The sequence below is a fragment of the Oncorhynchus gorbuscha genome, linkage group LG08 (genome assembly GCF_021184085.1).
Source record: "Oncorhynchus gorbuscha isolate QuinsamMale2020 ecotype Even-year linkage group LG08, OgorEven_v1.0, whole genome shotgun sequence".
NCBI classification, from domain to species: domain Eukaryota; kingdom Metazoa; phylum Chordata; class Actinopteri; order Salmoniformes; family Salmonidae; genus Oncorhynchus; species Oncorhynchus gorbuscha.
This window is the reverse complement of record NC_060180.1, coordinates 71406671-71414170: the sequence shown is the minus strand read 5'-3', so window position 1 is coordinate 71414170 and position 7500 is coordinate 71406671. Positions and strand designations below refer to the sequence as shown.

Sequence of the window (7500 nt, the reverse complement as noted above, 5' to 3'; positions counted from 1 at the left end):
CGTCTGATCTCGGAAGCTAAGCAGGTTCGGGCCTGGTTAGTACTTGGATGGGAGACCGCCTGGGAATACCAGGTGCTGTAAGCTTTTTGTCAACCCTTTGTCCGTTTCTTCCCACAAGGCTGAAATATGTGCCGTCGCTTTGAAATAAGTAAGCAAGGTTAGTTTGTATTTCATCCAACAATCTGTGCTACAAATTATGGCTACATTATATGCAAGTTCTTCACTTTTTGAGTGACACAAAGATGCTTATCGACATGGTGAAAATGCAACAGCTGTTAATCACACCCACTTTGACTTTATATAGTGCACCAAGAGATAGTTTCTCGCTTACGACCACACCGGCCTGAGTACGCCTGATCTCGTCTGATCTCGGAAGCTAAGCAGGTTCGGGCCTGGTTAGTACTTGGATGGGAGACCGCCTGGGAATACCAGGTGCTGTAAGCTTTTTGTCAACCCTTTGTCCGTTTCTTCCCACAAGGCTGAAATATGTGCCGTCGCTTTGAAATAAGTAAGCAAGGTTAGTTTGTATTTCATCCAACAATCTGTGCTACAAATTATGGCTACATTATATGCAAGTTCTTCCACTTTTTGAGTGACACAAAGATGCTTATCGACATGGTGAAAATGCAACAGCTGTTAATCACACCCACTTTGACTTTATATAGTGCACCAAGAGATAGTTTCTCGCTTACGACCACACCGGCCTGAGTACGCCTGATCTCGTCTGATCTCGGAAGCTAAGCAGGTTCGGGCCTGGTTAGTACTTGGATGGGAGACCGCCTGGGAATACCAGGTGCTGTAAGCTTTTTGTCAACCCTTTGTCCGTTTCTTCCCACAAGGCTGAAATATGTGCCGTCGCTTTGAAATAAGTAAGCAAGGTTAGTTTGTATTTCATCCAACAATCTGTGCTACAAATTATGGCTACATTATATGCAAGTTCTTCCACTTTTTGAGTGACACAAAGATGCTTATCGACATGGTGAAAATGCAACAGCTGTTAATCACACCCACTTTGACTTTATATAGTGCACCAAGAGATAGTTTCTCGCTTACGACCACACCGGCCTGAGTACGCCTGATCTCGTCTGATCTCGGAAGCTAAGCAGGTTCGGGCCTGGTTAGTACTTGGATGGGAGACCGCCTGGGAATACCAGGTGCTGTAAGCTTTTTGTCAACCCTTTGTCCGTTTCTTCCCACAAGGCTGAAATATGTGCCGTCGCTTTGAAATAAGTAAGCAAGGTTAGTTTGTATTTCATCCAACAATCTGTGCTACAAATTATGGCTACATTATATGCAAGTTCTTCCACTTTTTGAGTGACACAAAGATGCTTATCGACATGGTGAAAATGCAACAGCTGTTAATCACACCCACTTTGACTTTATATAGTGCACCAAGAGATAGTTTCTCGCTTACGACCACACCGGCCTGAGTACGCCTGATCTCGTCTGATCTCGGAAGCTAAGCAGGTTCGGGCCTGGTTAGTACTTGGATGGGAGACCGCCTGGGAATACCAGGTGCTGTAAGCTTTTGTCAACCCTTTGTCCGTTTCTTCCCACAAGGCTGAAATATGTGCCGTCGCTTTGAAATAAGTAAGCAAGGTTAGTTTGTATTTCATCCAACAATCTGTGCTACAAATTATGGCTACATTATATGCAAGTTCTTCCACTTTTTGAGTGACACAAAGATGCTTATCGACATGGTGAAAATGCAACAGCTGTTAATCACACCCACTTTGACTTTATATAGTGCACCAAGAGATAGTTTCTCGCTTACGACCACACCGGCCTGAGTACGCCTGATCTCGTCTGATCTCGGAAGCTAAGCAGGTTCGGGCCTGGTTAGTACTTGGATGGGAGACCGCCTGGGAATACCAGGTGCTGTAAGCTTTTGTCAACCCTTTGTCCGTTTCTTCCCACAAGGCTGAAATATGTGCCGTCGCTTTGAAATAAGTAAGCAAGGTTAGTTTGTATTTCATCCAACAATCTGTGCTACAAATTATGGCTACATTATATGCAAGTTCTTCCACTTTTTGAGTGACACAAAGATGCTTATCGACATGGTGAAAATGCAACAGCTGTTAATCACACCCACTTTGACTTTATATAGTGCACCAAGAGATAGTTTCTCGCTTACGACCACACCGGCCTGAGTACGCCTGATCTCGTCTGATCTCGGAAGCTAAGCAGGTTCGGGCCTGGTTAGTACTTGGATGGGAGACCGCCTGGGAATACCAGGTGCTGTAAGATTTTGTCAACCCTTTGTCCGTTTCTTCCCACAAGGCTGAAATATGTGCCGTCGCTTTGAAATAAGTAAGCAAGGTTAGTTTGTATTTCATCCAACAATCTGTGCTACAAATTATGGCTACATTATATGCAAGTTCTTCACTTTTTGAGTGACACAAAGATGCTTATCGACATGGTGAAAATGCAACAGCTGTTAATCACACCCACTTTGACTTTATATAGTGCACCAAGAGATAGTTTCTCGCTTACGACCACACCGGCCTGAGTACGCCTGATCTCGTCTGATCTCGGAAGCTAAGCAGGTTCGGGCCTGGTTAGTACTTGGATGGGAGACCGCCTGGGAATACCAGGTGCTGTAAGCTTTTTGTCAACCCTTTGTCCGTTTCTTCCCACAAGGCTGAAATATGTGCCGTCGCTTTGAAATAAGTAAGCAAGGTTAGTTTGTATTTCATCCAACAATCTGTGCTACAAATTATGGCTACATTATATGCAAGTTCTTCCACTTTTTGAGTGACACAAAGATGCTTATCGACATGGTGAAAATGCAACAGCTGGTAATCACACCCACTTTGACTTTATATAGTGCACCAAGAGATAGTTTCTCGCTTACGACCACACCGGCCTGAGTACGCCTGATCTCGTCTGATCTCGGAAGCTAAGCAGGTTCGGGCCTGGTTAGTACTTGGATGGGAGACCGCCTGGGAATACCAGGTGCTGTAAGCTTTTTGTCAACCCTTTGTCCGTTTCTTCCCACAAGGCTGAAATATGTGCCGTCGCTTTGAAATAAGTAAGCAAGGTTAGTTTGTATTTCATCCAACAATCTGTGCTACAAATTATGGCTACATTATATGCAAGTTCTTCCACTTTTTGAGTGACACAAAGATGCTTATCGACATGGTGAAAATGCAACAGCTGTTAATCACACCCACTTTGACTTTATATAGTGCACCAAGAGATAGTTTCTCACTTACGACCACACCGGCCTGAGTACGCCTGATCTCGTCTGATCTCGGAAGCTAAGCAGGTTCGGGCCTGGTTAGTACTTGGATGGGAGACCGCCTGGGAATACCAGGTGCTGTAAGCTTTTTGTCAACCCTTTGTCCGTTTCTTCCCACAAGGCTGAAATATGTGCCGTCGCTTTGAAATAAGTAAGCAAGGTTAGTTTGTATTTCATCCAACAATCTGTGCTACAAATTATGGCTACATTATATGCAAGTTCTTCCACTTTTTGAGTGACACAAAGATGCTTATCGACATGGTGAAAATGCAACAGCTGTTAATCACACCCACTTTGACTTTATATAGTGCACCAAGAGATAGTTTCTCGCTTACGACCACACCGGCCTGAGTACGCCTGATCTCGTCTGATCTCGGAAGCTAAGCAGGTTCGGGCCTGGTTAGTACTTGGATGGGAGACCGCCTGGGAATACCAGGTGCTGTAAGCTTTTTGTCAACCCTTTGTCCGTTTCTTCCCACAAGGCTGAAATATGTGCCGTCGCTTTGAAATAAGTAAGCAAGGTTAGTTTGTATTTCATCCAACAATCTGTGCTACAAATTATGGCTACATTATATGCAAGTTCTTCCACTTTTTGAGTGACACAAAGATGCTTATCGACATGGTGAAAATGCAACAGCTGTTAATCACACCCACTTTGACTTTATATAGTGCACCAAGAGATAGTTTCTCGCTTACGACCACACCGGCCTGAGTACGCCTGATCTCGTCTGATCTCGGAAGCTAAGCAGGTTCGGGCCTGGTTAGTACTTGGATGGGAGACCGCCTGGGAATACCAGGTGCTGTAAGCTTTTGTTTGTCAACCCTTTGTCCGTTTCTTCCCACAAGGCTGAAATATGTGCCGTCGCTTTGAAATAAGTAAGCAAGGTTAGTTTGTATTTCATCCAACAATCTGTGCTACAAATTATGGCTACATTATATGCAAGTTCTTCCACTTTTTGAGTGACACAAAGATGCTTATCGACATGGTGAAAATGCAACAGCTGTTAATCACACCCACTTTGACTTTATATAGTGCACCAAGAGATAGTTTCTCGCTTACGACCACACCGGCCTGAGTACGCCTGATCTCGTCTGATCTCGGAAGCTAAGCAGGTTCGGGCCTGGTTAGTACTTGGATGGGAGACCGCCTGGGAATACCAGGTGCTGTAAGCTTTTTGTCAACCCTTTGTCCGTTTCTTCCCACAAGGCTGAAATATGTGCCGTCGCTTTGAAATAAGTAAGCAAGGTTAGTTTGTATTTCATCCAACAATCTGTGCTACAAATTATGGCTACATTATATGCAAGTTCTTCCACTTTTTGAGTGACACAAAGATGCTTATCGACATGGTGAAAATGCAACAGCTGTTAATCACACCCACTTTGACTTTATATAGTGCACCAAGAGATAGTTTCTCGCTTACGACCACACCGGCCTGAGTACGCCTGATCTCGTCTGATCTCGGAAGCTAAGCAGGTTCGGGCCTGGTTAGTACTTGGATGGGAGACCGCCTGGGAATACCAGGTGCTGTAAGCTTTTTGTCAACCCTTTGTCCGTTTCTTCCCACAAGGCTGAAATATGTGCCGTCGCTTTGAAATAAGTAAGCAAGGTTAGTTTGTATTTCATCCAACAATCTGTGCTACAAATTATGGCTACATTATATGCAAGTTCTTCCACTTTTTGAGTGACACAAAGATGCTTATCGACATGGTGAAAATGCAACAGCTGTTAATCACACCCACTTTGACTTTATATAGTGCACCAAGAGATAGTTTCTCGCTTACGACCACACCGGCCTGAGTACGCCTGATCTCGTCTGATCTCGGAAGCTAAGCAGGTTCGGGCCTGGTTAGTACTTGGATGGGAGACCGCCTGGGAATACCAGGTGCTGTAAGCTTTTTGTCAACCCTTTGTCCGTTTCTTCCCACAAGGCTGAAATATGTGCCGTCGCTTTGAAATAAGTAAGCAAGGTTAGTTTGTATTTCATCCAACAATCTGTGCTACAAATTATGGCTACATTATATGCAAGTTCTTCCACTTTTTGAGTGACACAAAGATGCTTATCGACATGGTGAAAATGCAACAGCTGTTAATCACACCCACTTTGACTTTATATAGTGCACCAAGAGATAGTTTCTCGCTTACGACCACACCGGCCTGAGTACGCCTGATCTCGTCTGATCTCGGAAGCTAAGCAGGTTCGGGCCTGGTTAGTACTTGGATGGGAGACCGCCTGGGAATACCAGGTGCTGTAAGCTTTTTGTCAACCCTTTGTCCGTTTCTTCCCACAAGGCTGAAATATGTGCCGTCGCTTTGAAATAAGTAAGCAAGGTTAGTTTGTATTTCATCCAACAATCTGTGCTACAAATTATGGCTACATTATATGCAAGTTCTTCCACTTTTTGAGTGACACAAAGATGCTTATCGACATGGTGAAAATGCAACAGCTGTTAATCACACCCACTTTGACTTTATATAGTGCACCAAGAGATAGTTTCTCGCTTACGACCACACCGGCCTGAGTACGCCTGATCTCGTCTGATCTCGGAAGCTAAGCAGGTTCGGGCCTGGTTAGTACTTGGATGGGAGACCGCCTGGGAATACCAGGTGCTGTAAGCTTTTTGTCAACCCTTTGTCCGTTTCTTCCCACAAGGCTGAAATATGTGCCGTCGCTTTGAAATAAGTAAGCAAGGTTAGTTTGTATTTCATCCAACAATCTGTGCTACAAATTATGGCTACATTATATGCAAGTTCTTCCACTTTTTGAGTGACACAAAGATGCTTATCGACATGGTGAAAATGCAACAGCTGTTAATCACACCCACTTTGACTTTATATAGTGCACCAAGAGATAGTTTCTCGCTTACGACCACACCGGCCTGAGTACGCCTGATCTCGTCTGATCTCGGAAGCTAAGCAGGTTCGGGCCTGGTTAGTACTTGGATGGGAGACCGCCTGGGAATACCAGGTGCTGTAAGCTTTTTGTCAACCCTTTGTCCGTTTCTTCCCACAAGGCTGAAATATGTGCCGTCGCTTTGAAATAAGTAAGCAAGGTTAGTTTGTATTTCATCCAACAATCTGTGCTACAAATTATGGCTACATTATATGCAAGTTCTTCCACTTTTTGAGTGACACAAAGATGCTTATCGACATGGTGAAAATGCAACAGCTGTTAATCACACCCACTTTGACTTTATATAGTGCACCAAGAGATAGTTTCTCGCTTACGACCACACCGGCCTGAGTACGCCTGATCTCGTCTGATCTCGGAAGCTAAGCAGGTTCGGGCCTGGTTAGTACTTGGATGGGAGACCGCCTGGGAATACCAGGTGCTGTAAGCTTTTTGTCAACCCTTTGTCCGTTTCTTCCCACAAGGCTGAAATATGTGCCGTCGCTTTGAAATAAGTAAGCAAGGTTAGTTTGTATTTCATCCAACAATCTGTGCTACAAATTATGGCTACATTATATGCAAGTTCTTCCACTTTTTGAGTGACACAAAGATGCTTATCGACATGGTGAAAATGCAACAGCTGTTAATCACACCCACTTTGACTTTATATAGTGCACCAAGAGATAGTTTCTCGCTTACGACCACACCGGCCTGAGTACGCCTGATCTCGTCTGATCTCGGAAGCTAAGCAGGTTCGGGCCTGGTTAGTACTTGGATGGGAGACCGCCTGGGAATACCAGGTGCTGTAAGCTTTTGTCAACCCTTTGTCCGTTTCTTCCCACAAGGCTGAAATATGTGCCGTCGCTTTGAAATAAGTAAGCAAGTTAGTTTGTATTTCATCCAACAATCTGTGCTACAAATTATGGCTACATTATATGCAAGTTCTTCCACTTTTTGAGTGACACAAAGATGCTTATCGACATGGTGAAAATGCAACAGCTGTTAATCACACCCACTTTGACTTTATATAGTGCACCAAGAGATAGCTTTTAGCTTAAGACCACACCGCCCTGTGTACCCCTGATCTCGTCTGATCTCGGAAGCTAAGCAGGTTCGGGCCTGGTTAGTACTTGGATGGGAGACCGCCTGGGAATACCAGGTGCTGTAAGCTTTTTGTCAACCCTTTGTCCGTTTTCTTCCCACAAGGCTGAAATATGTGCCGTCGCTTTGAAATAAGTAAGCAAGGTTAGTTTGTATTTCATCCAACAATCTGTGCTACAAATTATGGCTACATTATATGCAAGTTCTTCCACTTTTGAGTGACACAAAGATGCTTATCGACATGGTGAAAATGCAACAGCTGTTAATCAC

General features: G+C 44.2%; 20 non-coding genes and 1 pseudogene across 20 annotated transcripts in view; all 21 read left to right on the top strand.

The window, feature by feature from the left end:
- LOC124042431 overlaps nucleotides 1-84 on the top strand; it is a 119-nt gene extending 35 nt beyond the window's left edge. The window contains exon 1 of the ribosomal RNA XR_006840184.1: nucleotides 1-84. This exon is cut by the window's left edge and continues 35 nt beyond it. This is a non-coding gene — a ribosomal RNA (5S ribosomal RNA).
- Nucleotides 85-325: 241 nt separating this feature from the next.
- Nucleotides 326-444, top strand: LOC124042430. The gene has a single exon (XR_006840183.1). It is a non-coding gene; the product is annotated as a 5S ribosomal RNA (ribosomal RNA).
- Nucleotides 445-686: 242 nt separating this feature from the next.
- Nucleotides 687-805, top strand: LOC124042429. Its single transcript, XR_006840182.1, has one exon. It is a non-coding gene; the product is annotated as a 5S ribosomal RNA (ribosomal RNA).
- A 242-nt stretch (nucleotides 806-1047) lies between these two features.
- LOC124042428 lies at nucleotides 1048-1166 on the top strand. The gene has a single exon (XR_006840181.1). It is a non-coding gene; the product is annotated as a 5S ribosomal RNA (ribosomal RNA).
- Nucleotides 1167-1408: 242 nt separating this feature from the next.
- Nucleotides 1409-1527, top strand: LOC124042427. The gene has a single exon (XR_006840180.1). It is a non-coding gene; the product is annotated as a 5S ribosomal RNA (ribosomal RNA).
- Nucleotides 1528-1768: 241 nt separating this feature from the next.
- Nucleotides 1769-1887, top strand: LOC124042425. The gene has a single exon (XR_006840178.1). It is a non-coding gene; the product is annotated as a 5S ribosomal RNA (ribosomal RNA).
- A 241-nt stretch (nucleotides 1888-2128) lies between these two features.
- On the top strand, nucleotides 2129-2247 carry LOC124042319. The gene has a single exon (XR_006840108.1). It is a non-coding gene; the product is annotated as a 5S ribosomal RNA (ribosomal RNA).
- Nucleotides 2248-2487: 240 nt separating this feature from the next.
- LOC124042423 lies at nucleotides 2488-2606 on the top strand. The gene has a single exon (XR_006840177.1). It is a non-coding gene; the product is annotated as a 5S ribosomal RNA (ribosomal RNA).
- Nucleotides 2607-2848: 242 nt separating this feature from the next.
- Nucleotides 2849-2967, top strand: LOC124042422. Its single transcript, XR_006840176.1, has one exon. It is a non-coding gene; the product is annotated as a 5S ribosomal RNA (ribosomal RNA).
- A 242-nt stretch (nucleotides 2968-3209) lies between these two features.
- LOC124042312 lies at nucleotides 3210-3328 on the top strand. Its single transcript, XR_006840101.1, has one exon. It is a non-coding gene; the product is annotated as a 5S ribosomal RNA (ribosomal RNA).
- A 242-nt stretch (nucleotides 3329-3570) lies between these two features.
- LOC124042421 lies at nucleotides 3571-3689 on the top strand. The gene has a single exon (XR_006840175.1). It is a non-coding gene; the product is annotated as a 5S ribosomal RNA (ribosomal RNA).
- A 242-nt stretch (nucleotides 3690-3931) lies between these two features.
- LOC124042420 lies at nucleotides 3932-4050 on the top strand. The gene has a single exon (XR_006840174.1). It is a non-coding gene; the product is annotated as a 5S ribosomal RNA (ribosomal RNA).
- Nucleotides 4051-4295: 245 nt separating this feature from the next.
- Nucleotides 4296-4414, top strand: LOC124042419. The gene has a single exon (XR_006840173.1). It is a non-coding gene; the product is annotated as a 5S ribosomal RNA (ribosomal RNA).
- A 242-nt stretch (nucleotides 4415-4656) lies between these two features.
- LOC124042418 lies at nucleotides 4657-4775 on the top strand. Its single transcript, XR_006840172.1, has one exon. It is a non-coding gene; the product is annotated as a 5S ribosomal RNA (ribosomal RNA).
- Nucleotides 4776-5017: 242 nt separating this feature from the next.
- Nucleotides 5018-5136, top strand: LOC124042417. Its single transcript, XR_006840171.1, has one exon. It is a non-coding gene; the product is annotated as a 5S ribosomal RNA (ribosomal RNA).
- Nucleotides 5137-5378: 242 nt separating this feature from the next.
- Nucleotides 5379-5497, top strand: LOC124042416. Its single transcript, XR_006840170.1, has one exon. It is a non-coding gene; the product is annotated as a 5S ribosomal RNA (ribosomal RNA).
- A 242-nt stretch (nucleotides 5498-5739) lies between these two features.
- On the top strand, nucleotides 5740-5858 carry LOC124042415. Its single transcript, XR_006840169.1, has one exon. It is a non-coding gene; the product is annotated as a 5S ribosomal RNA (ribosomal RNA).
- A 242-nt stretch (nucleotides 5859-6100) lies between these two features.
- On the top strand, nucleotides 6101-6219 carry LOC124042413. The gene has a single exon (XR_006840167.1). It is a non-coding gene; the product is annotated as a 5S ribosomal RNA (ribosomal RNA).
- Nucleotides 6220-6461: 242 nt separating this feature from the next.
- On the top strand, nucleotides 6462-6580 carry LOC124042412. Its single transcript, XR_006840166.1, has one exon. It is a non-coding gene; the product is annotated as a 5S ribosomal RNA (ribosomal RNA).
- A 242-nt stretch (nucleotides 6581-6822) lies between these two features.
- Nucleotides 6823-6941, top strand: LOC124042411. Its single transcript, XR_006840165.1, has one exon. It is a non-coding gene; the product is annotated as a 5S ribosomal RNA (ribosomal RNA).
- A 240-nt stretch (nucleotides 6942-7181) lies between these two features.
- LOC124042342 lies at nucleotides 7182-7300 on the top strand (annotated as a pseudogene).
- Nucleotides 7301-7500: the final 200 nt, after the last annotated feature.